The sequence below is a fragment of the Triturus cristatus genome, chromosome 5_2 (genome assembly GCF_964204655.1).
Source record: "Triturus cristatus chromosome 5_2, aTriCri1.1, whole genome shotgun sequence".
In the NCBI taxonomy this organism is placed as follows: domain Eukaryota; kingdom Metazoa; phylum Chordata; class Amphibia; order Caudata; family Salamandridae; genus Triturus; species Triturus cristatus.
This window is the reverse complement of record NC_140588.1, coordinates 868,702,189-868,729,418: the sequence shown is the minus strand read 5'-3', so window position 1 is coordinate 868,729,418 and position 27,230 is coordinate 868,702,189. Positions and strand designations below refer to the sequence as shown.

The following is a 27,230-nucleotide window of genomic DNA, read 5'->3' as shown; positions in this document are numbered from 1 at the left end:
ACCTTCGACCCCGAGCATGCAGTGCCTTTGCAAACCGGAGGTTCCCCATTGAAACCAACAGAGCACCCAACGTCAATACAGCACCCTGCACCGCTAGTGCCTCTGAGGGTGCACCTTTGGTGTTAATTTGTTTCCCCATTTTCCCTGAGCTAAAGTCCAGGAGCTTTTCTCCCACAACCCAGTGGCCTGTTTGCAAGCAGCTACCAACCGGAGTCCCCCTATCCCCTATTGAATAACATTAGGCCTCAGCACTCTGCACACGGCCGCCCTAATGCCGCTGAGGGTGTAACGAGAGTGCATCCTTGACCCTGGGGGGGGGACCCTTGTTCTAACCCCAGAAGCTCAACTCCAAAGACCGCTTACCTGGTAATCATTAACTTAATTTCTCTCCATAGAAACCCACTGACTGTTTTTTCTCAAGTGTGGAGTTGATTTGTATGGAAACCTGAAAAATAACAATTGTTCAAAACTGACTTTACTCACTTTTTCTTTAGGAAATGTCCCAGTGTGATATCTAGGCATATCACACGGAGTAGAAAAAGTAATCTAAAAAGTAACATAAAAGTAACTTACCTGTAATTTCCATTGCAAAGGCGATACAAAGTATATGTACAGCATTTCACAGTACTGCATTACCAGTAATTCAAGCTGTAACCATTTCAAAGTACATTTACAAATACATTTCAAACTGTATATTTACTGCAAAGTATTTATCAACTTACCTGTGCCAGGCATGTTTGGTTCTAGAAAATAAAATAACTAAAAGAATATTTTTATACCAAACTCTGAGTGTGTGAATTCATTTGCTGACTTGACTGAGTGTGTACAACAAATGCTTAACACTGTCCTCTGGTACTGCCTTACTGCTCGACCACACTACCACAAATAGAGAGTAAGGTTCCATGTAACTTTACCTATGCCTACCTTTGGGGTTCCACTGGACTCTGTGCACACTATACCTTACTTTGGTATAGTATATACAGAGACAGCTTCCTACAATTGCTCACCTGCTCTTCAATGTCCAAGATTTTAGGAACAAAACAAAGAAGTTTAATCAAACAGGCCCATCAGGATCTGTTGATACCCCTCTTGGGATCTTTTATGAATTTTGCAAGGAAAATAGCCATTTTACTGTCAATTTCAGGAGTCACACCCACCTTCCTGTCTAAGAATAGGCGGAGACATTCGGCTGTCAGTCTAGCCCAGACCTTTAGACCTAAGGGTTTCCGGAGACAGTTGGCCACATATTATGCAGCCTTGTCAGACAGAGTCCAAACTCAGGATTTGGGTGATCTTGGGATCCAACACATCTGTTGATGCTGTAGCGTCTTTTATTCCCTGATCCTCGCTTTTCCAACCTATAGATTCAGAATATAGGCGCCATGGTATGCAAGCATCCATATCATCATCCAGATCCCCATGGGACCACAATCCACCTTCATGGCCATCATAAGGGCGGAAGATGCCAGGGTCAAGCCCAGAATTGTTTGTCGCCGGATGTACCTGAAGAGGGTTTCTGCACAGTATGGTTTCCCTTCTTGAGTGCTCTTGGACCAGGCTAGGAAAGCATCTTTTAGCCTATGAAAGGTGTCTTTCCCACTGAGGTTCTCCCCTTTAACCCTGGTGGGAATCTGGCTCTCTGGGCCTTGGGCTTCATTGGTCTCATGGGATGGAACTCTGACTTCCCTCTAAGGGAGGAGTTCTGGGGGGGCTGCAGACCAAGTCATAAGTTTCTTCTCTAAGTGTCCCAGGGCAGAGATCACTGCCCTTTGAATGGACGTATCCACCACCTCCATAACAGTGTCATCCCAGGGGATGAAATCGGGGCTTCCTCTTCATAATAACTGATCTCCTTGTTGCATGCTAGAAGGGGAGTAGAAACAATCTCAGCCATTGTTATCCAAAGGGACCCAGAAGGGTAGGTGTTTAAGAGAATAAGAGAGAGAAGGCTGTGAACCTGGGAGGATGGGTTGGAGATTTGCAAACAGAACTGTATAGAAGAGCCTCTGCAGTGTCCTCAGTCGAAGTTCTTATAAGAAGCAACTAACCCCAGCCTGTGGTTTTTAGCTAAGGGCAGACACTCGCTGGGGCAGAAAAAAGGCCCATCAGCCTCAAAACTAACCTGGAGCGTGGGTCTTATTACAATACCGGAACAGCGGGTATCCCCCCAAGAGTCTTGTAATTGCATGAACACTAGAAATCAAAGCAGCACGCTTGATGAAAGTACTCTATGGTAATTTTTAATGCAAATCAGTCTTGGCAATAGTCGTGCGCCATCCAGCGGCCAGTTGAGCGCACCATGCCTGCTCGATTTCAAAGCTCAATTTCATGCTACTGCCATCTGGAACTTTAGGAGAAAAAGGCAATTATGTGAGGAAATCAAGGCACAAATATCCAGGATCCAGAAACAAAAGATAACCTTAATCTACAGATTTTTATCAGAATAAAAGGAAAGGGCAATTTATCTGATGAGTGAGCAGCAAACAGAATAGAATGATAGACATGAAGGAACACATATATGCATATGGACTGCTATTGGCGGTTATTGACTACTCTTCTCCCCATGTCTCTTGGGAAATTGAGTGCTTTGTTGTTTTTGTTGAGGCCTGCTCTTTTAAAGTGAATAAAGTGAGGAAAGAGAAACCATATGCCTTGCCTACGGTGATGAGACGGAAGTGAAACACTGTTGATGGTATTCATTAAATCAATCTTTGGTGACAAACACTTCCCTTCTAGCACTAAACCTTCTTAACACAAAAGAGTCCATCTGAGTTTCAGAGGTGGCCTCTAACCTGCATATCTTCACTTAGAAAACACAGTAGCTGATGGGAAAAAGTTCTGTTAATGAAGGCCACACTCTTACTGCGTTCCAGAGTTGAGAAACATGCAGGTAAAGCAGATAACGAACAAAACTCCCACAGAAAGCTAAAGACTTCACTTTGAGAATATGTTTATGTACTTGATTATTTTGAAAAGGCCAGACACCATTATAAATGAAATAAAATGAAAAAATTAACACATTCACTAAAATACACTATACATTATAAATTACATTATGACACATTTATGATTGACTCTAGCGATATCAACCTATTTGAAAAGCAATGCATTATACGATAATTATATAAGCGAATAACACTCAATACTAAATATTAGCACAAGTTTATAAATTAAAAAATGTACAAACTAATAAATGTAAATATGAAATGCACTAGGGGCAGGAAATGCTTGGGTCACCCTATCACTTTACCCTCTACTCCTTCCTGTATTGTGGGGAGCATAGTAACCAGTACAGGTGCAGTTCTTACCCTCTTGGATCAATGAGTCTCTAATTATATCAGCAGTTCAATTAAGTCTCTCAATTGTCACTGAGCGGCGGTAGGCCCCAGGACTGCCTCCTCCTTACAGTCTGTGCACACTAGAGGTAGGCCTGCTGTAGTGAAAACATGCAACTGCCTGGCTCGGGTCTGGCGAACGCAAGTCACACAACGGTGTTCTAAAGGCAGCAGTGGCTGTCTTTGACTGGGGGCCCTTCTATCGGCTAAACCGTGTCGGCACCAGGTAGGCTTCACGATTACAGTAGCCCACTTTCTCCACACTGGTAAGTATCAATGCTGGTCACTGGGGATTCCCTGGAGAATGGCAATGAGGCAGTCCACCTACCGTGTGTAGGTCCAGGGGCCGTAACCAGGTAGCTTTGAGATACTTTGGACAATATCGGCTGAGCCTGTTTGGGCGTCTCACACTGCAGGATTCATTTCTGCGACCGAGATTACTGAGGCATGGATCAAACAGTGGCAACAGTACCACAGCCATGAGGACAAAAATCATTTGGGGCCCTTCTTGAAGTTGGCAAACTGGTCAGGCAGACTCGGACAAATGTCATAGTAGCAACGGCAGAGATGACAGTACGATCTGCTTGGGCACGCTTCAAGAGTATTGCACTTCTTCAATTAAGTTCTTGACAAGCCCAAGCCAGAAGTAGGTCAGTAATGCTGTTTCATGAGTTTCTGGAGGATGGACCACAGCACCAGACTCAACCACTTTTAGGCCATGAGCCAGGAACCAACATTTTGGCCACTGGAACCACTCGGTGATGGATTCTAAAATGATTTTTTTGCAAGGTATGGATGCCTAGCGATGGAAAATATGCGATAGCAATCATCATTCTTTGACTGATATTTTTGGATTAGCAACCATGGCCGGTAAAAATAATTGTTTTCCTATTTTTGATAAACGGCATACAAATTCATGAGAATATGTGGGAAAATAAATCAAGTTCCACCAGATTGGTTAAATTCAATACTATTAAAAAATAATTATGATTATTAATAGTAATAATAAAAATGTAGTCCCCAAAATAATAACACTTAACTGCTTTCCTCATATACTGCTATAGATAATCAGCCTCATGCATCAAGCCAAAATCCAGTCGGTAAAATACCGATTCGCTAATAGCTCCCGGTATTGAGTTAAAAATACCCAATCCCAATGCATCAACCCAAAAGCAAAAATCGCTATTTAAGGAATCCTTAAATAGCGATTCCTTAAATAGCGATAGCATTTAAGGAATCCCAAATTGAGATTCCTTAATTTAAGGAATCTCTATTTGGGATTCCTTAAATGCAATGCATGAAAGTAAAAAAATTTGCGAATTCGCTAATAGGGGGAGCAAATTACCATGAAGATGAACTGCATGGTAATTTGCTAAAAGTTTGAAAAATGCACTTTTGTGCATTTTTCAAAGTTTCATGTTGCGCACACACATGCCCTTAGAGCATGTGTGTGTGCAACATATGTGCACATATCAATTTCAGGGGTGCAATAGGGTGTCATTTTGACACCCTTGCACCCTTGAAATTGCATGAGCAATTTGCGAGAACCTACTGGTACTCGCTATTTGCTCATGCAATCTCCAATTCATTCCTATGGGCCTGGAGGCCCATAGGAATGATTGGGATGGCATTCCTTAATTGCTACTCGCAATTTGCTAGTAGCAATTAAGGAAAGTTAAGGAATCGCTATTTGAATAGCGATTCCTACATGCATAGCCTTTTGCTATTCCTTCTTAGCGATTCCTTATTTTTCGCTAATAAGGAATCGCAAATGCCAATGTTGATGCATATGCCCCAATATGCTTAATTTCTACTTGCAATTTCAAATAGTAATAGCTGTTACTTCTTACATTGGCAATGCATGTCATAAGTGAACAAACACAATTTAATCATTCACATTCGTCATCATCATCATCTTCTGAATAGGTGTCATCATTCTCGACATCTTGTTGATTTTCACAGGTCGGAAGTCTGCACATCAGTGCACTTGAGGTCATTTAGACAGCAGACATGTTTGCAGTTTGCAGTTCCTAATGCTGTTGCAAGTTAGAGGATCTAACAGCCTGAGTTGCCGGCTGCCCCTCATTTCAGTCCCCTACTATGTGCTCTGCTCCCTTGTATTTTACTAACTTCCACCCTCTCCCAATTGGACTAGGTGTCTGTGGATCATCTCTTGCTTATAGCTGCTTGATAATTTGCATGTTCGGCATGTTTCTTCAGACAGTCACTGCAAGGTGGATGTTGTTGACTGTCTAGCTCATGCTTCTTTGTGATGAATAAGTGATATCTCAAGGCATTCACGTTGTGAACGGAGGATTTTGGTGCATACAGCACGGACAAGAATTGCTCCAATTTGTCAATTAGTTCTTCAGAGAGATCCTATTCATTTCCGAGCTGCAAAAATGTTTCCTGTGTATGTCTGTAGGCAGGCAGGATTTTGAATGCACCTACTTGTCCTTTTCCCGCAAATGCGCTTACTGTGTCACAACTCGTAAACGTATGGAGACCTACCATAGATCAACAAACATATTCACCAAGACTTGAAGCTATTTTCCCAATTTCAAGGACTTGCATGCATATTTTAGTACCACATTTCAGAAAGAGTTTAGCCATGATTCTGTCATGGAATCCCAAACACATAATAAATACATTAGTGTCATTTGAGTTTATCATTGCTGCTTCATAATCCTCATTAGCAGCATGTGGAGCATGTAGCAACAAATTAACATCTGCTTCTTTGTGTGTACTGTTGAGATCAGGCACTTTGTGTCTCCCTTTAGATGGAATTTTGTATAAATTATCTTCGCAGTTCACAAATAGTGTTTTAGTCTCAAGTTTTACAAAATACTCTGTACCTGGTGCCCAAGTTCTTCCCCTCTGATTTTCCTTTTGCTGTTCTTAATAGACGTCTCATTGTATGTATCAAACATAACATCTTTTCTTTGAGTCCTATTTCCTTTCCTTAAAGCCATGGACAAGACAGACAGCCACCTAACCAAAGCTTGATTCCTCTCCATTTACTTTTTAAACAAGAACCATACCATCAATCAGAGTGGCTGAATTTCCAGGTATTTCTTTAGCAAGGATAACTTTTTCTGCGAGCATAATGCTAAAACAGTTTTTTGTCTTTCGCAACAGACTTTCTGTGGTTGCTAAAGCCTATGGTGAAGGTCCTGCGGGATGAGAGAGGTATATCCACCATTTGAAGGTTCTGATTCTGTGCTGTCACAATGATTCGACCAAATAGTGCTTTGTCTGCTTTCAAGGATTGCCCTGCCAATGCTGTTCCCTGCCTTCTTCTAGGACATTTTAGTGAAGATTTTTACTTTGTTCATTTGGTATTGAAACTTCTTAATAGGTGGATTATTCTCAAGACGCTCAAGTTTGAAGTCTGTATAGCACTGGTCACCTATTTTCCGTGCATTCATTATGCAGGAGTCTTTGCGATGCCTCTTTTGCCGTGGGGAGACTAATGAGATCATGTGGCCTCCCAAATGGGTTTATTCATCTTTAAGCCTAAATAATAGCTCTAGTAACATTATCTTGGTCTATTTCATTTTGTGACTTATGTCGGTCTGCATGAGTAAGATCTGATCTGTTGTTATGGACCATTTCCCTTATCTGACCCAAAAAGGCGCTTCTGTGTTCAGCCGTTATATAATATCTTTTCACAGCACCTGCCTTGAGGGTCAATTTGTCGAAACATACGGAGTCTGTGTGTCTTTGTTGACTGTAACCTCTATCCCTTGATTGGCCGGAATTTGTGCACACAGACTAACATCTGACAGTTGAACTGAAAAGCATCCGTTGATTAAGTTTGGGTGTATCTCTGGATGTTTGTCACTGCAAGTAATGTCATTTCAGAATAGTAAACAGGAAGATGTCTAGCGCTGTTCATCTTGTCATACGCAACCATCATGGGATCACTGAGCATATGGCAGTAAGATGTAAGAAAACAAGTTACTTACCTGTAACTTCAGTTATCCAGTATTGGTATCTTTCATAGATTCACATGCTTGAATCATCCCCGCCGTCGAGATGGGAGTCTCACAGTAAATATTATATTAGTAGTAATTCATATTATCATAGTCAACAATGCATTGCACAGCCACTGCAGTAGCCCATCCATATCCTTTTGTAAAAAGAACCAAAGCTAAGACACAGCCAATCAGACATCAGCACCCTCTAAACACTCCACAAAGAGGCAAGACACTCAGATTTTCTAGCATGTGACAAGATTATTTATAATAAGGAAAGCCTACACATGTGACCAAGATCTCGCCTGATATCGAAACGCGTCGTTTTTCTGCTGCAAAAATAAACCCGCAATACTTTAACTACAAAACCGGAGTGGCTCGTCTTTCCTGTTGGGACTGCAGGGATTCTTTTCGCATATCTATCTGTCTATCTGTCTATCTATCTATCTATCTATCTATCTATACAGACAGACAGACAGACAGACAGAGACACACACACACACACACACACACACACACGCACACACGCACACACGCACACACAAAATTTATAAAAGGATCATATACAACCATAGCAATAACTTGTCAATAGAATATCACTAAATTGAAATTAATTTAACACCTCCAAAACAGAGGCTTACCTTTGATTTGTATGCACTGAAGAAGGCGCATGCCGAAATGCATTTGCATCAATAAATCAGACTAATACTCCCGAGAGTGCTCTGAAATATTTTTGTAGTTGTTGTGGAACAGAAGCGGTCCCACCCCTGTCTACAGAGGCACCCTTGGAGTGTTTGACTGCCTGGGTGGAGCGAGTGAGTTGCTGAAAATATATATATCAAATTTATAAAGGAGCATGTAAAAACATAGCAATAACATGTCAACAGAATATCACTGAACTGAAATTAAACACCTCCAAAACAGAGGCTTACCTTATTGAAAAAGGTTGCGTAAGACTGACAAATCCAAGCAGTAATGCTGTGTAAATATCTGCACACTTCTACATGTTTCTGCAATGCAAATTTTGTCCAATGGCACCCCTGCAAAGAGCACCGCTGAGGACAATACTGCTCTCGTAGGATGAGCCTTAGGCTTGAGAGTAAGTGGTTTGCCAGCTTCAAAATGGCAGAAATGAATAGCGGCTACAAATCCAACTGGCAATCATTGCTTTAGTCACTGCAGCACCTGATCTTTGTAAACCATAGGAGACGAACAACTGATCAGATTTTCTGCTGTTCTTAGCATGTAATAAAAATAAAATGTAGACATCTTTTTATATGCAAAGTATGAAAAGCTTTTTCAGTCGGAGAAGTAGGATTTGAAAAAAATGTTCTCATAATAACCAGCTCATTAAGTTGGAAAGTAGAGGGTACTTTTGGAATGAATATTGGGTTTGTTCTAAGCAGTACATAGTCATAAGTGAAACGAAGGTAAGGCTCTTTAATCGTGAATGCTTGAATCTCGCCGACTCTCCTGGCTGATGTAAGAACCAACAATAATGCAACTTTCCAGGAAATATATTTGAGCTCAGCTCTGTGTATATGCTCAAAGGGATACTTCATAAGTTGTGCAAGTACCAAATTAAGTCTTCATTCAGGTGGAGGAGTTCTAATAGGAGAGTAAACTCTGAAAAGTCAGTTCATTAACTGTTTCACCAGTCGACATGAACAAAGAGAAAAACCTCCAGATGAACGTCTGTAAGTAGAAATAGCGGCAAGATGTAGTTTAACAGAAGTGTCCATGAGGCCTGATTTAGCCTGGGAGAGAAGATAAGCGACATTTTGTCTGGAGGAGAATCAAACATTGTTTTGAAGAAACCATGAACAGAATCGCTTCCATTTGAGACTAAGTTTTAATAGTAGATATTGCCCTTGCTTTAGATAGAATGTCTTTACAGTCCTGTGGCAGGTCTAGGTCCCTAAATTAATTGAGTTCAGTAACCATGCATGAAACTGTAGTGATGCAGGACGTGGATCGAGAATCTGGCCCTTGCTCATTGTTAACAGCGTCGATAATATCGGAAGGTGATCAGGCTTGCATTCTGAGAGCAGAAGAAGCTCCGTGAACCAATGTTGGCATGGCCAAAGCGGAGCAATGAGGATCAGATGACATGGTTCTCTTTTCATTTTCATCAGAAGCCTTGATATTAATGGGTAAGTGGGAAAGGCATAAGCGAAGACCCCCGACCACCTCATTAGAAAAGCATTTCCGCACGATCCTCTTTCTGGTTCCCAGCTGGCGAAGAACTGGCACTTCCGGTGCATTCAGTAGGTAAAAGATCCAAGTTGGGCTTGCCCCATCTCTGGAAGATGAAATCGAGAACAGTCTGATCCAGGTCCCATTCGTGGCAGGAGTTGGAAGTTCTGCTTAGAGAATCTGCCAAACTGTTGTTCACCCCTGGAAGATGTTCTTCCTTGATAGAGATGCAGTGTGAGAGAACTCATTTCCAGATTTCCTGCGCTTACAGCGATAGGATATGGGAGCATGTGCCTCCTTCCGTGTTGAGGTAATGCATGCATGTAGTACTGTCCGTTCTTATGAAAACTGAAGCACCTCGTATTCTTGGGAGGAATGCCTGTAAGACTAGGAAAATGGCTTACAACTCCAGGAAATTGATGTGCATCTTTGAAAGCATTTTAGGACTACTTGCCTCTTATCTGAAGATTTTGAAAGTGTGCTCCCCAGCCTTCTACAGAAGCATCCGTAGTAAGGATGAAATCAGGGAACAGAAAGTTAGCCCTGTCGAGAGATTCTTGGAGGACTGTGAACAGAGAAGTGCTCTTTTCAGAACTGGAGTCATCTGCTCTAGGTCGAACGATCCGGTTACTTGGAGCAATTGATTGTCCAACTGCTCCTGCAATGGTCTTATTCTTAGATGTGCATGAGGTATCATTAGAATTGCTGAGGGCATCATGCCGAGTAGAGATTTGATCAGACGCACAGAAGCGAACTTTCTTCCGGTTAGATTTTTCACTAGAAAAATAAAGTGTGCTTTCCTTTCTGTAGATAAGAATGCCTGGTCTTGGACTGTGCCTAGCATTGTACCGAGTAAAACCATCTTCTTAGACGGTTGTAGAACTGATTTTTGATAATTGATTTTTAGCCCCAGGTAACGAAACATTCGTAAGCTGATTGAAGTTGCCTTTGAGGCCTGCTGAAAAGACGGTGCTTTCACTAGCCAGTCGTCGAGGTAAGGAAAGAGCTACAAATCTTGAAGCCTGAGATGAGCAGCAACTGGAGCCAGGCACTTAGTGAACACTCTTGGGGCTGAACGTAGACCAAACAGGAGAAATTTGAATTGAAAATGAACATCTGCCACAGTGAAATGGAGAACATTTTGTTGTTTGGGATGAATTGGGAAATGGAAATATGCATCTTGTACATTTAGAGTTGTCATAAAGTCCTCATGATTGAGAAGATGAAGTGTTGCCTGAAGGATGACCATGCAGAAAGCCTTTTCTGCAGATATTTGTTTAGTTTTCTGAGATCCAGAATTGCTCTCCATTCTCACAGCTTTTTCTTTATTAGAATGAAGCTGGAATACAAACCCTTTCCCATCTGGGAACCTCCTTTCTGGAGCATAACCATGGCTTCCTTTCTGAGCAATTTGAATAAGCTGGAAGCCGTTTTAGAGGTGGATGAGGTGGTGATACTTTTACAAATTCTAGAGTATGACCATACTTTATGATGTCTAGGACCCATTTGTCCGTCGTAATTTTGTTCCACTGATCGTAGAGTAAGGAAATATTTGTCAAATCGAGGTTGCTTTTCAGCAAAGTCATAGCAGGTGCTGGGAAGTTGTCACTGCTTTCTAGCATTGTCTCTGGCCTGGGTAGGTTGCTTCCTCCTGAGTTGCTGTCTGGAAAATCCGTCAGACAGTGGGTCTCGATACGACTGCTTCTGTTGATAGCCATGTCTGTAAGACTGATATGATTGCAGCTGGTACTTTTGATAGCTTCCCCGAAAGGAATAAGATGCTCTGCCACAGGCTCCTCGAAAAGGTGCTTTCCTATATTGAAGCGTACTCAATGCCTAAGCGGTATCAGTATCCCCTTTAATTGCTTGCAAGGCCTCATCAATATGTTCTCCAAATAGCGCATCGCCATCAAACGGCTTGTCTAAAATTTAACTCTGCACCTCTGGACGGAAGGTAGTAGACTTCAGTCATCCATGGCGACGGAGAACTGCCGCACCAGCTAGTTGCCTAAAAGCAAGATAAGCCATATCCACGGAAATATCAATAATTTCAGAGGATGGCCGTTCACCTTCGAGCAGAATCTTTCTTGCCTCCTGCTTCTTATCGTCCGGTAAAATTTTGAGATATGATGCCAAATTCAACCAAATTTGGCGGTCATATCTTCCTAGAATTGCTAGGGAATTGGTGGCATGCACTGACGCAACAGCAATGGTGGTAAACCGCTTTCCAATATAATATAAACGCCTTCCATCCTTATCGAGTGGAGCAGTAATGGCTACCGAAGGATTCCAGGATCTTCGCTGTGCAGCCTGGGCAATTACAGAATCTGGCCTTGGAGGTCCCACTAAGCATGCTGGTGCATCGTTGAGGCTTTATATTATTTATCGATTCTAGCAAGGATTGCTGGTACCGAATATGGCGTTTTCATTTTCTATAATGGGAATTGCACGTACAGATTTTCTGTTCTGCTCTTTAAAATCATACAAAAAAAGTCAGACTGTTTCACACACATTGGTAAGTGAAAACAATTTACCGCTCTTTCCATTAGAGCATGGAAGCCCTCAATATCTTCAGTCAATCGCTTGATGAGCTGGCGAAGAAGGCGTAGGAATTAGGTATTCTTCCCACTTGTCGATAATTGTTGGAGTTTTGGGAATTTCTCCTTCTTCGGTATCATCATTGTCGTGCTGTGGACCCTGATCTTGTTGCACAAGTTTAGAATCATGTGCCTCTGGAGGGAGCACTGAAACTGTTCTGTAATCCGAAGCAGGCGGCGGAGACTTTTCTTTTTGCGCAGTTCCTGCTGCTGTAGGGAAACGTGTATGGTAATTGTGCAACATAGCGGTTAGATCCTGCACCAATGCAACAGGCAGCTGTATCATTGGTCCCAGGCGTGGTAACAACATTTGTGACCTATCCATGGATTGATTATATTGTGGCCGATAATATTCCTCTTCATCCTCGTCCTCCTGTAATTTTATATGCAGTTGAGAAGGGCTGTGGGCCGGACTAAACATTCCGTCATCTTCAGATTCCTCCAAAAATTGACTAGGAGGCAAAAGGGAGATGTATGATGGATCCTGATACAAACCTCTCGACGACGGCATCGTCGACGAGAATCTTGATGACAAAACAAGAGTGAAATGTAATGTAGAAGGTCTCTGTGCTTGATCCTTGTCAACCGTGAAACAGATACCATCGACGTAGAGAAAATAGTAGTCAGCGACTGTGTCGTCATAACTACTGTCGATGATGTGGAGGTGTCATTGATGAAGGTATCGTCAATGGTGGAGGCACCATCGACAGTGGAGAAGTCGACGATGGCGGAGGGGTCGTCGTTGATAACATTGTCAACAATGCAGGTGCCAATGAGATTAACGCCAACGGTGTAATAGGTGCTGTCGATGATGGCAAAACCTTTGATGAAGCTTCCATCAACTGAGCAAGCCTCGACGTCGACTGCTGAGAGACTAAAACCAACTCTTAGCCTACTTACAGGTCGTTTTTGAGGCAGATGATTCCTCAGAAGGGAAACAAAGCTTCCCTTTTTTTGAGGTAGCATGCTCAGACTCATGATGGGTAGTTTTTGACACTTTATGTCTCTAAGGGGATTCCACAGATCTATCCCATTTCTTAGAGAGCTGGGCTGACGCCTAGGAACTTACACTGCGTTCCTCATCAGAGACCAAAGATGATTTAGATTTTAGCCTCCCCAACAAGATAAGCAGTCTGCCTTCCCTGTATTTCAAAGTTTTTGAAGAAAAAGTTCTGCAGATTCTACAGTCTTTTACCTTGTGAAGAGGGTACGAGCAGTAAATACAATCCTTGCGAGGATCTTCAGCCTGCAGCCTATTCTTACCACATGACCCACAAGGCCTGAAGAGAAAAACTGATTAGAGCTCAGGGAGACTCCCCGTCACAACGACGTGCTTTTACAAATCTGAGGGTCTTGCCTCTTTGTGGAGTAGTCTAGAGGGTGCTGATGTTTGATTGGCTGTGTTTTAGCTTTGGTTCTTTTTACAAAAGGATACAGATGGGCTACTGCAGTGGCTGTGCAATGCATTGTTGCCTATGATAATATGTTTTACTACTATTATAATATTTACCATGAGACTCCCACCTCGACGTCGGAGATGATTCAAGCATGTGAATATATGCAAGATCCAATACTGGATAAATGCCAATTTACTTTGTGAGCAGAACGCCGCAGAGCCAACAAGACATTTTCAACACTATCCACATACGACATCCAAAATGCAGAGAGATCTCCATTATCATGACGAAGATGCTCCAGGAACACATGCCAAAGCTGTTTTACTTTCGCAAAGGCAGCATTCTGCAAGAGGTTATCTAATTTCTGTTGGCATAGGTCTTTTGCAAAGTCATAATATCCTCAATGAAGGAGCAGACTACCTGAATGTTCTCTTCGTAATTCTTCTCTACCCAGGAGATAAATATAAACCAAGCCAGTCTCAACATAGCTTCATACACACATTGGTGTACTCGAACTGCACGATTTGACATATGACCTTCTAGTACTGATGATATTAATCCTTCTGCTATCATGTCTGCTTCAATGCAAAGGTCGAGAAGGCCAGCGTCTTGAAAGCATTTTCCAAGAATGGACATGACATTACAAATGGTGTGAAAGGTGCCCATTCGAAAAATGATTCTGTTGTATGTTGCATTCTGATTCCACATAATCTCAGTTGCTTTTGCATAGCGAGCTTGAACAATGACCATTACAATTTTCGCTATATGCACGGATTCCCTTAACAGCTCAGACAGCTCCACAATTTCAGAACCAGTTGTCAACTCAATTGCAGGGCATTAATGGTGGTCAATTAGCAAATGGAATCCTGTGATACACTACTAGGTCTCTATTGTTGAAGTTATACCTATCCACCTTGGTATTATCTGTGCAAGGCTCGATCCTTGTCTAGTAACACTCCAGATTAGGTTCTTATTTTATGCAAGCTTCAAATTGGGTAACTCCTTCCGGCATGACTTCAGTACTCGTCATCAATGGCTAAGGCCCAACCTATTCACCAGAAACATACATGAACAATTCTTCAGTATTTGAGGTGGTCAATGTTCTTTGCTTTGGTTTCTCAATGCTTGGGGGAAGAGCTATAAAAGGTTGTGGTCCAAACAACTTGGGCTGCACAGCTATACCGTTGACTCGATGAGTTATCCCCTTACCAGAAAGAGTCCTTATAAATGTTACTCCATGCTACATTAGTGAAGACATGAGGCTGAATGTTGGCTGGAAAAACAATGTGCTCATTTAAAGTAGCAGCAAGCTTCTGAAGATACAAGGCAGTATCATTTTCTTCCAGTTGAGAGTATGAAATCCCACGAAAAAGTCTGTTTAGATTGCAAATGATTTCAACATTGTCTGTCAGTCATTTTATGGCATATGGAAGCATCAAATGCTTGGGGGGTTGCTGCTGGCCATTTTTCACTGCATATATAATTTCCTGGCTGAATTGTTGCATAAGTAAGACAACCCTTTTGGACAGCTTTATATTCTTTTGGGTCTCCAGTAAGAAATCCTAATAAGAACCGTTTAAGGTAATCAGGCACTGTAAATTGATCTTTATAAACATATTATGGATAATATGGCCATGGTGTTGATGTCAAGTTTGTTTTAATCATTGCTCTTATGTGAAATGATGTTTGACGTATAAGCTTGTTCATGTCCATTGCCTTAATCATTAAAACTGATCATTCTCTTATTAAACTCTGGTTGTCCTGTAGCATGACACTATCAGTTTGGGCCAATAATTTTCCTTGGTTTTCTGGGAATATGTTGAGGTTGTCACCAAACTCCCAGTCCAATATTCTTCTGAAAAGCTTCTTGGTTAATTTGTCTATTCCCTGTATTCCTCTGCGTGTCACGAGGGGTTCAAGCCTTTCAGTGAGTCTCGTCACACGTATTACCTCTTTGTTAGGAATAATCACAGTTCTAATGTATTGAAATAGTTAGTTAATCATATGCTTCATCTCTCCAATTTCTGTAGCGATCATCGGTTTGAATGCTAGATGTATGATCTTCCTCCTTTGCTTTAACAACTGTATAAAAAATTGCATGATAATGAGCTTCTGCAGCCACTATGTCCCTACTAACTGCTAAGATCTTTGAATCACAATGAAAAATTTCCTAGCTAATGTAACGGAAAGTTTCAATTCAATTAAGGACTCGGAGGCGAGGATTATGCCTTCTTTCTCCACTTTAATCAATAGCAGCGAAGTACAACAGAAACTACATTTCCCATGAACCAAAGGGAAAATGTAGTCAAAACAAAACACGTAACATTGACCAATCAGTGAACCAGCACAGTGTCCAATCCGGGGCCGGATGCCCAATATAGTCCATCAACTGTGTCTCCTCCTCCTCTTTCTGAGCGCGGAACCAGCAAGCATCAGCCCATCAGGAATCTTGCTTGTGAGAATCCGAGCCTGAGGACAAAAATAAAACATTACTGCAGGAAGTGTACATGCCCAATTGTACAGAAGCCATAATACACAAGACCTGCCAAGGAACAACATGTCCAAAAGAGAAAATGACAATTGCATTATGCACAATAGTAACTGAACATTTCATCCAATAGAAACAAAGTTACTTACAGAAGTACGGGAGGGATCTCCTTCAGGAAGCGAGGGCGGGATAATCCTCGCCTCCGAGTCCTTAATAGAATTGAAACTTTCCGTTACGTTAGCTAGGAAATTTTTCATTCTATGTCAGGACTGGAGGCGAGGATTATGCTTGTTCAAAGCTTGCCCACAACCACATGAGCCATATTTAAAACCGGTTTAAAATAAAACCGTTTGAAAGTAGAGTCCGAAGACCAATCTGCCGCGTTGAGGAGGTCTTCCAAACGCACCCCCAAACTGAAAGCCTTTGAAGCCATCGCACCTCTTGTGGAATGTGCACCAAACTTGCTAAGGTTGATGCCTGCTTCCTGCATCACCCAGCGGACCCATCGAACGATGGTAGGGGAAGAAACCGCCTTAAAAGGCTTCCGAAGCGAAATGAGGAGTTGTCTCTCCCCCGGAGGGCAAAACTCCTCAGTCATTTCTTCGTATGCCTTGAGGCATCGAACCACACAAAGCTTCGGAGAGTCAGGAAACTGAGTATAAGAAATCGTCCTAGAATGGCACTTCGTGCGCCTCAACAGTGTAAAAGTCACCCCCTCCGGGGTAAAAATTCGACCTGTAATGTCCAAGGCCCAAACATCCGATACCCGCCTGCAAGAAATCGGGCACAAAAGCATGGCTAGCTTACCCGAAAATTCTTTCCGTGAAAGGAACCTATTCGGCTGCCAAGATAAAAAGAGGTTAAGCACTTGATTCACATCCCAGAGCTCGGAATAATGGGGCTCCGGAGGCAACGATAAGCGGATACCCCGCAGCAGGCGACATACAAGGGGGTGTTCGCCCACCGGTGAACCCTCCACCGGGACGTGGCCCGAGGAGATCGCCGACCTGAAGGTATTGACCGATCGGTACGCCAGGCCCTGTGATGCCAATTGAGCCAGAAAATTCACCACTTGGATGACATCCGAGACCAAGGGATCGGAACCCCGTCGCAAACACCAACGGGACCATCTACCCCACGCTGACCTGTATCTTTTGACCGTGCTGTTCGCCCATGCTTTAGTAATGAAAGCTTCAGCTTCTCTCGAAAGGCCAGGGGCTTCCCATCGACCCCGGAAATCCGCCACACCATGAGCCATAGCGATTCCGCGGACACTAGAGGGTGCGGATTCCCGTCCGGATTCAGAATAAGAGCTGGAAATTGGGGGAGTAGGATTGGAAAATCCCAGGAAAGTTCCAGAATAACTGGAAACCACACTTGAGACTTCCACAACGGCGTGACCATGACTAGATCTGCCTTCTGCCGACGGACCTGAGCCGTCGCCCTCGTGATCATCGCAAAGGGAGGGAACGCATAACCCAGTTCCCCACTCCAATCCTGAAGAAACGCATCTGTGGCGGCTGCCAGAGGATCTGGACGCCAACTGAAAAATCGCTGAATCTGGTGATCCAGACGGGACGCAAACAGGTCCACTGAGAAAGGACCCCAAAGGTCGTTCAACGTCGCAAAGACGGAGTGGTGCAACCGCCATGGGCTAGAATCCCGAAAGTGGCGGGACTGAAAGTCCGCTTCCACATTGGCTCGACCGGGTAGGTATTCCGCTGTGACCGACACCTGCGCGTCCAGGCAGTACTGCCAGAAACTGGCCGCCAGATCCGAGAGGGCCTTCGAACGTGTACCTCCCAGGTGATTCACATAACGGACTGCTGAAACATTGTCCATTTTCAGCAGAACACAAGACTGCACTAAATTCTTCGTCCAGCACCGAACTGCGAAGGATCCTGCCAGAAGCTCCAAGCAGTTGATGTGTAACTGCTGTTCTTCGGGAGACCACAATCCTCCCGTGGAGAGGTCTCTGCACCGTGCACCCCAACCAAGCCTGCTGGCGTCTGACTCTGTAACTGTGTCTGGCGTGGAACCGAAAATTGCTCTCCCGTTCCATGCCTCCATATGGTCCAACCACCAATGAATTTCGGCGCGAGCCTCGGTGGATAATGCGACCTTGTGAGTGTAGGGGTAACCCTTGCGTAGGAAGAAACCATTGAGCCGTTGAAGGGCCCTGTAATGTAGAGGGACCAGGAAGATGGCTTGGATCGAAGCCGACAGCAGACCCACTACCCGAGCCAACTGGCGGAGGGAGATCCGTTGCTTCGCTAACACTTGACGCAACTCGTGCCTGATCTTGGAAACTTTCCTGGCCGGGAGGCTGAGAGTGGAAGTAGTGGAGTCTATGACAAACCCCAAGAATGTAAGATTCTGTGTCGAGAATTCCTGTCATACAAGGGAAACACGCCCTTATGTAAACAGGAGAGCTGTTACATAACTCAAGGGAAACACGCCCTTATGTAAACAGGAGAGCTGTTACATAACTCAAGGGAAACACGCCCTTATGTAAACAGGAGAGCTGTTACATAACTCAAGGGAAACACGCCCTTATGTAAACAGGAGAGCTGTTACATAACTCAAGGAAAACACGCCCTATAAAGGGAGGAACCGGGAGGTACAAGGCTGTCGGATATTGTGTTTACACCGACGTACCTGCTTCGTGAAGAGCAGTGTTCCGGAGTGGTGCTCCAGTAAGGCAAGAACGGAGGTAGGTCGAGTCGTTACTCCCTGGGCCGTGTCTTGCCCCATCGTCACCTGTGAAGGACCCGGAAGCTCTACCGGTCAACCATTGAGCTTCGCTTTTTGACTCGGCTGAGTCCAAGCGCAGTGGCGCTTTTGCTGGTTGGAGTCGTAACTCCCAGCCCGACCAGAGACACAGGGACTGCCAGCTGTAACGCACACCAGGAGGTGTTTGCCGCGTTACAGACTCGGAAGTCCACAGGATCGATCGAGCGGCTGCTCTCGGTTCAGTCTTCTTGCTTGTGATTGGGGTATCGGTGACGCATCACCAGGAGGTGACTCCGCGTCCCGGTGCAGTCTGAGTAAGAGGTTGAGCGGCTGCTCCCTTCAGGTAGAGACCCCGGCTGGGTGTTTCCCTGACTCCTCGATTCTCCCCAACACTCTTCGTGCCCCTCACAGCCTACCGATTGGCATTGTCGGCCATTTCATTTCTGCCCTCTGTTGGCATACGCCGGGATCGGCGTATATGCAGAGGACGGTTAGGACCATCCGTGCTGTGGGCTGGTAACGTACTTAGCCTGGAGGATTCCAGTGACTATAACTTTTGTTTGTTCTTTGTATTTTATTTGCCTTCATTAAAAGAACTAACCCTTCACAAGTGGTTGCGTCCTCATTGTCGTGTCTGTTAAACGATCCTGAGACGTTCAGGGCGTTACAAAATATCCGACCATAATAACACTAACTGTCTCCCGGTCGATAACAGACATGGCAACACTTGATGATGTGCTGGCTGCTTTAGCGGCCATGCAAGTTGAAGTGGCTGCCTCTAGGCAAGAAACAGCCGATGTAAAAGCCAGACTGGATGCTATCCAATTGGACCCGCTCACGCCCAGCACCTCCCTCACGAACCAGACCCCTGCGGTAGTAGTGGAAATGCCGGTAGCCATCCCCTTGGCAACACCAGAGAGGTACAGTGGGGATCCTAACACAGTGCAGGTATTCCTCACACAAGTGGCGCTACATTTATCGTGCAAACCAAAGGCGTTCCCCACGAGTCAGGCTCGTGTGGCTTTCCTTATATCCTATTTGGCTGGAAACGCGGCACAATGGGCCGTACCTCTGGTGAGCAGGGACGACCCCCTCTTATGTGATTGGGGTGCTTTTCGCGAGGAATTCCTGAAGGTATTCGACAGAAGGGCTGACTCGTACACGGCGGACCGTGAAATGCTTGAGTTGAGACAGGGATCCAACGACCTGGTGCAGTATCTCAACGCGTTCCGAAGGCTGGTTGCGGAAACCAAGTGGCCTGTTGCTAAACAGACGGCGCTCTTCCATCAAGGGCTGTGCGATGAGCTCAAGGACGCCGTGGCTCATATTGACCCTCAACCCAAGACATGTGAGGGCCTTATCAACCTGGTATTACGGCTGGAACATAGGCTAAGTGAAAGAAAGGGGGATCATGGGAGAAAAGGAAAATCCCTTCCATCCTATGTGACGGTGAGAAGTCCTGAAACTTCCACCGCATCCAAGGGAGAACCCATGGACATCAGCGCAATACGAGCGAGCCTCACAGCCACGGAGAAAGAGTCTCGCCGTAAACAAGGATTGTGCCTATATTGTGGCAAAAAAGGCCACTACGTACGTGAATGCCCTGCCAAACCGAAGACGTCACGTTATCGGGCCAACCGGTCGGTAACAGCCGTGGTGGACATACCGGCGGAAAACTAGAGGACTCCAAGACCAGAGAAGGGGCATCTCGGAGTCACTCATCCATCCCTTCACTTTCCAACTCGGTCACTAAGGGACAACGACACCTGTTTATCACGGTGCACGTGGGAGTGCATGACCAGTGGATACCCGTTGTGGCCATGGTGGATTCAGGGGCCACTGGCATGTTTATGGACCACAACGAGGCATGCAGGCTAGGGCTAGTGCTTCTTCCCAAAGCAGTACCCGAAGACGTCTATGCGGTAGACGGAAGGCGATTGGTGACGGGGCCCATCGGACAGCACACGGGGGTCCTTCCGATGAGATATGGGAGGAACCATTTGGAACAAATCGATTTTAACATCATCCGAGCGCCCCAATATGGCGTCATATTGGGATTGCCGTGGCTACAGAAACACAACCCCTTTGTGGATTGGCCAACACATCGCATCGAAATGACGTCACCGTATTGCATCCTGCATTGTGGAATAAGAACGGAATCCCTTGACGCAGATGAGAGCGGGAGTCAGACGGTGGCTACAGCGGCAGAAAAAGATGTGGCTCTCCCCCAGGCTTATCACAGTTTTGAGGATGTATTTGATGAGGTGAAGGCGGAAGTGCTACCACCACATAGACAGTTTGACTGCCAGATCGACCTGGTGCCAGGGGCCAGCGTTCCCAGCGGCAGGCTGTATGCCCTGACGGAGCCTGAAAACGTGCATCTCCGGGGGTACCTGGATAAACTCCTCAAGCTAGGATTCATCCGCCCGTCCAAGTCTCCGGCCGCCTCGCCACTCTTCTTCATCCCGAAGGCTAATGGGGAGCTGAGAGCCTGTGTGGACTTTAGGGCATTGAATGCGATAACCATAAAAAATCGGTACCCCTTGCCTCTCATCAGTGTACTTCTGGAACAGGTCAAGAAAGCTCGTATCTACACCAAGTTGGATTTGAAAGGGGCATACCATCTGGTGCGCATGAGGGACGGAGACGAGTGGAAGACCGCCTTTAAGACCAGGTTCGGCCTTTTTGAGTACCTCGTCATGCCGTTCGGTCTGTGCAACGCCCCGGCAGCCTTTCAGTACTTTTTGAATGAGGTATTCAGAGAGGAGTTGGATATCTACGTGGTCGTATATATCGACGACATCCTCATCTATTCGTCCAGTGTGGAGGAGCATGTACACCACGTCAAAGCTGTGCTCCAAAAGCTGAGGGAAAACATGCTGTTTTGTAAACTCAGCAAGTGTGACTTCCACGTCACATCCGTGGAATTCCTCGGAGTGATGCTGAGTCCAGAGGGACAGGAGATGGCAGAACGAAAGATCAAGGCGGTGAAAGAATGGCCGGTGCCCCAAAGCGTGAAGGACGTCCAAAGTTTCATTGGCTTCGCCAACTTTTACAGGCGGTTTATAGATGGATTTTCAGGAGTGGTGGCCCCAATCACACAGCTACTGAGGAAGTCCAAGGAGTTTGTCTGGTCCCCTGAAGCGAACAAAGCCTTTGAGGCCCTGAAAAGCGCCTTTGGTAAGGCGCCGGTGTTGGCTCACCCCGATCCGGATCTCCCCTACGTGGTGGAAGCGGACGCGTCGGATGTGGCGCTGGGGGCTATCTTGTCCCAACGCAACCACGACACAGGGGTGCTTCATCCCGTTGCGTACATGTCCCGCAAACTCAACGACGCCGAACGCAACTACCATATTGCGGAGAAGGAGCTTCTCGCAATCAAGGACGCCTTCACCGAATGGAGGCATTGGTTGATGGGGGCAAGACATGTGGTATCGGTGTACACGGACCATCGGAACCTACAGTTCATGACGGCCACTAGACACCTTTCTCCCAGGCAGCTGCGGTGGATGATCTTCTTTGCGGGGTTCAACTTCCGCATCACATATCGGCCGGGGACGGAAAACCGGAAGGCGGACGCCCTGTCCCGTCAATCTGCAGTTAAGGAACCATTGCCTGCAACCGAGCGTTCCATCATTTCCCCGAGGATGGTAGTGGGGGTTATCCAACCGGATACTTTCCTGAGGGGAATAAAGAGAGGGATCAGGTCATTCGCATGGCGGAGGTGGCTCCTCAGTCACAGAGAATGGCAGCTGAAGGACGGGATACCCCTGAAGGGCAGGTGCCTATTGATACCCACGCCTAGGCTAAGGAAACAAGCATTCATCTGGTGCCATGACTCTCCATGCGCAGGTCATTTGGGCTTTGAAAAAACGGTGGCTAGCATGGGACGGCATTTCTGGTGGCCAACCATGAGAGTGGATGTCAGGAGGTGGGGACAGGAGTGTCCTACGTGTGCTACCATGAAGGCCGACCATGGCCGAACCCAAGGGCTCTTACATCCACTTCCGACCCCGGATAGACCATGGGATAGCATATCACTGGACTTCGTGGTGGGCCTACCGGTAGACCAGGGGATGACGGCAATACTGGTGGTGGTGGATTACTTGACGAAAATGGGGCACTTCATCCCCTGCAAGAGAGTCCCTACGGCCGGGGAATTGGCGTCACTACTCCTAAAGAATGTGGTACGACTGCATGGATTACCTGGGGTGATCGTGTCGGACCGGGGGTCGCAGTTTACTGCGCAATTCTGGAAGACTTGGTGCACTGCGCTGCATGTTAAGACCGCCCTGTCCACCAGCTACCACCCTCAAACGGACGGCCAAACCGAGCGCCTGAATCAAACGCTCAAACAGTATCTGCGATGTTTTGTGGACCAGGGCAGGGAAAAATGGGTCGACTTGCTATGGGTTGCAGAGATAGCCTATAACAACGCCACTCACAGCTCCACACAGTCATCTCCATTCTATAGCAACTATGGCCAACATCCCAGGTTCTTGCCATTTCTACATCCGTTCAGAGAGGACAGGATTCCCGCCACAGCGGACAGGGTGGCACACATAAAAGACACGTTGATGCGCTCAAGGGCTGTCCTAATAGAGGCCAAGAGAAGATACAAGGCTGCGGCAGATAGGAAGAGAAGGCCCGGGCCACTGTACCGCACTGGAGACTACGTCTGGATATCCACAAGAAACATGAGGTTTCGAAAGAACAGTGTGTTCCATCCCAAGTACATGGGCCCCTATCGAATTACCAAGTGTATGGGTCCCGTGAACGTGAAGGTGTGCTTGCCCCAGTCATTGCGGATACACCCTGTCTTTCATGTATCATTGCTCAAACCAGCACCCTCCAAGCCGTCTGGGACACCTAGGCCGGTATGCGTGGAGTCGGAGGTGGAGTATGAAGTGTCGGGCATACGGGCGTCCAAATGGCGCAGGGGGAAGCTGTGGTACCTGGTTGCGTGGAAAGGCTATGGCCCGGAGGAGCATTCATGGGAACCGGCTGAAGGGGTTCATGCTCCGCGCTTGGTCTCCTTGTTCCATCGGCGTTTTCCTGCCAGCGCTGGACCCGTGGGGAGCCGCTGAGAGGGAGGATGTACTGTCGAGAATTCCTGTCATACAAGGGAAACACGCCCTTATGTAAACAGGAGAGCTGTTACATAACTCAAGGGAAACACGCCCTTATGTAAACAGGAGAGCTGTTACATAACTCAAGGGAAACACGCCCTTATGTAAACAGGAGAGCTGTTACATAACTCAAGGGAAACACGCCCTTATGTAAACAGGAGAGCTGTTACATAACTCAAGGAAAACACGCCCTATAAAGGGAGGAACCGGGAGGTACAAGGCTGTCGGATATTGTGTTTACACCGACGTACCTGCTTCGTGAAGAGCAGTGTTCCGGAGTGGTGCTCCAGTAAGGCAAGAACGGAGGTAGGTCGAGTCGTTACTCCCTGGGCCGTGTCTTGCCCCATCGTCACCTGTGAAGGACCCGGAAGCTCTACCGGTCAACCATTGAGCTTCGCTTTTTGACTCGGCTGAGTCCAAGCGCAGTGGCGCTTTTGCTGGTTGGAGTCGTAACTCCCAGCCCGACCAGAGACACAGGGACTGCCAGCTGTAACGCACACCAGGAGGTGTTTGCCGCGTTACAGACTCGGAAGTCCACAGGATCGATCGAGCGGCTGCTCTCGGTTCAGTCTTCTTGCTTGTGATTGGGGTATCGGTGACGCATCACCAGGAGGTGACTCCGCGTCCCGGTGCAGTCTGAGGAAGAGGTTGAGCGGCTGCTCCCTTCAGGTAGAGACCCCGGCTGGGTGTTTCCCTGACTCCTCGATTCTCCCCAACACTCTTCGTGCCCCTCACAGCCTACCGATTGGCATTGTCGGCCATTTCATTTCTGCCCTCTGTTGGCATACGCCGGGATCGGCGTATATGCAGAGGACGGTTAGGACCATCCGTGCTGTGGGCTGGTAACGTACTTAGCCTGGAGGATTCCAGTGACTATAACTTTTGTTTGTTCTTTGTATTTTATTTGCCTTCATTAAAAGAACTAACCCTTCACAAGTGGTTGCGTCCTCATTGTCGTGTCTGTTAAACGATCCTGAGACGTTCAGGGCGTTACATTCTGCGTAGGACAGAGAAGGGACTTTGTCTCGTTTATGACAAAACCGAGCTCCTGTAGAAGCGAGACCGCCATCTGGAGTTGCTGCGTCAACTGACGTGGACAGGAGGCCATGAGAAGCAAATCGTCGAGGTAGACAATCATTCTGACCCCCCTGGATCGCAGGTACTCCACCACTGGCTTGAGAACCTTGGTGAAGCACCAGGGAGCTGAGGAGAGACCGAACGGGAGGGATGTGAACTCGTATGTGTGACGACCCCAGAAAAACTGTAGGAACCGACGGTGGGGCCGAAAAATCGGGACCACCAGATAGGCGTCTTTGAGGTCCAAACGAACCATCCAGTCGAGGGGCCTCAACACGTCCCGAAGAAGATGGATTCCCTCCATCTTGAAATGCCGGTAAACCAACCACTGGTTGAAGTCGCTTAAGGTGATCACAGGCCTCTTGCCTCCGTCGGTCTTGTCGACCAGAAAAATATTGCTCAGAAACCCTTGAGGGTGGGGAGACGAAACAACGATAGCGCCCTTTGCCAGGAGCAACTTCCGCGTCTACCAAGACCGCGTCTTGCGCTGAAAAATGAATGGGTCGGGGCAAAGTCGACTGAACCGGGGACCCCTGGAACTCTAAGCGAAAACCCCTCACAGTCTGCAGAACCCAAGCGTCGCGCGTGATGGTTTGCCAAACCTGAAACCGACCCGCCAACCGACCCCCTATGTCTAGAGGGGAAGAAGGGAGAATTCTCACCTGGACTAGAGGTTGTAGCTCCTCCACGGAATCCTCTGCCTTTACCCCGTCGTCCACGTGTGGGGTAAAAATTGCCGAACCGGGAATGGTCCTGGTATTGTCCGGAGCCTCTTTGAGCCTGCTGGCGTTGCTGACGACCGGCCGAGCGACCCCTGCCTCGGCCGGCCCCGCCAAAAAAACACGAGGTAACACCTTCTTGATAGTAGACTGTGCCCGATCTAAAGAGGTGAACGTGTTCACAAATTTTCCAAGCTCCTTGACAAAGGGCTCACCAAACAATCCACCCTGGGCCACTGCACCAGCTTCAGAGTCTGCCAGGTCACCTAACTTTGGATCAATCTTAATAAGAAGGGACCGGCGACGCTCGGTGGAAAGGGCACAGTTTGCATACCCCATGAAAATCACCACACGTTGCGACAACCGGACAGAGTCTCTGGGGAAATAATGGAGCCTGACTCCTTTGCTTCCTCTGCCATGTCTAAAATTTTTGTGATGGGTCCCAAAGCGTCCAGGAGCTTATCCTGGCAAGCCCTCCAGGATCTGTCAATCCCCTTTTTTGGGTCCCTAATGAACTTTTGAAGAAAGGTACCCATTCGCGGGTCAATCTCAGGGGTGAGGGACACCTTCCCCTCCAGGGCTGGGTGGGGGCATTCCGCCCGAAGGCAGTTACGGGCCTCTTTTTCTAGAGGGCGTCTAATGTGGGCGATCACACAGAGGCTGCTACTTTGTCCGCCGGAGTCCAGTCCGAAGACCGTGGGTGGACGATATCGTTGGGATCTAGCATATCTGATGTACCTGGGGGAGTGTGAGACGGACCAGGGAGAGAGGGGGTGGAGGTATCGCCTGAAGGAAGAACCGGAGCTCTAGGGAGGGAAAGATCAGCCGGAACTGACCTGTGGCTATCTAGAAACGCCTGTCTAAGGCGATCAAAGGCATCTCCGTCCACCCCTGTGTCGCGGATACGCTTAGCAGGAGGGGACCCCAGGGGATCAGGTGAAACACCCGAAGGGATAGAGGGTTGGGACGTCAACTGGTGGGAGAGTTGGGCAAAAGCGGATTGAATCTGAGAAGAAAGCCTAGACTCTAAGGGAGATATTGCCTGGTCCACCGCCCGGTAAATAGATGTGTCCATAGCCTCATAAAAGGCATCACCCCAGGGCATGTCGGCGAGGGGATCCTCTTCCTCCTCGGGAAAATCATCATAATACTCCATAGGGAAGGGGTACACTCACCAAAAGTGAGGGAAAAGCTAAGGAGGCCTGGAAAGGCAGAAAGGAATAAACCTTCTCTTTACAGGGCTGGGTATCAGCCAGTTCATTTTTAAAACGTGGTACTTTTCACCACAAGATACCGGGTCCAAGCCCGAGGGACTACCTGCTGGCCAATGACACGTCCAAGCAAACACACCCTGCACCAGGTGAACTGATCTGGGCAAAGTCCCTTGTTTGAAAATACCAGACCTCCAAGAGGCGTTCAGATGAAAAATACAGCCTGCGCCCCACAGAAACTGGACATGGGCAACAAGCGTAGAAGATATCTGGCAGCGCGGCCTCGTTATAGCGCCACTGCTGCCTACACCGAAACCGGTGTTCGCCTCAGTGCACCGCGCGCGCGTCGTTTGAAAAATCCCCTTTGAAGT

The 27,230-nt window shown here is 46.6% G+C and overlaps 1 protein-coding gene across 8 annotated transcripts in view; it reads right to left on the bottom strand.

Annotated features, from left to right (window-relative positions):
* Positions 1-27,230, bottom strand: part of FMR1 (fragile X messenger ribonucleoprotein 1) — a 491,218-nt gene that overhangs the window by 343,222 nt on the left and 120,766 nt on the right. The gene's annotated exons all lie outside the window — the stretch shown is intronic.